The sequence below is a fragment of the Tigriopus californicus genome, chromosome 4 (assembly GCF_007210705.1).
Source record: "Tigriopus californicus strain San Diego chromosome 4, Tcal_SD_v2.1, whole genome shotgun sequence".
In the NCBI taxonomy this organism is placed as follows: domain Eukaryota; kingdom Metazoa; phylum Arthropoda; class Copepoda; order Harpacticoida; family Harpacticidae; genus Tigriopus; species Tigriopus californicus.
This window is the reverse complement of record NC_081443.1, coordinates 1,197,402-1,198,085: the sequence shown is the minus strand read 5'-3', so window position 1 is coordinate 1,198,085 and position 684 is coordinate 1,197,402.

Here is a 684-nt window from a genome sequence, read left to right as displayed (position 1 = left end):
GTGGATTAACGTACTGAACCAAAAGAAATATAGGATATGCAGGGCGTTTTTATGTTTATTATTTTCACTTTCTCTGTGTATCTCTTTGGTTATTAGGTTTGAATGTTTGATCCTCGTAGGGTTGGTGTAGCCTTTACAGGTTCCAATTACCAGGTCCGATGCCAGATTGGTTCTCCATTACTGTGTGTGGGGTTAACGTGAAAATTCTTCCTCGATGAAGGTCTACAGCCCAAAAAGAAGGAATCAAAGCAAGGCATTAATGAGAGGTTGAGGGATTCTTCAGTGTGTGTCACCGTCAATCAGATAACACTGATTTCCTTCCTTTTCTTAATTATTTTGAGTTTTGAGCGACCTTGCTCATAAATGACGATCCCTACTATCAGGATACTGAAACTTGCTATGATAAACCAGGAGAACTTGAACGAGTTGGGAAACAGAATGGCACAAACAACGGCCGTTCCCACTGTGGCTGCTGAAGTGGAATATTCCTTGACAACATTGTCCAAGACTTTGAGCACTGTGGCCACCACCAAGCCTCCCATGGAATCAAAAGTCAGGACCATCAAATACAAGGCCACCATGGACAGCTTGAGACCTAGAAAAAGTGCATTGGATTGGTTGGCTTGAGAACAAGGGAACACATTTTTGTCAAGACCACCTTTTACGTCCAGGACCAAACTTTGC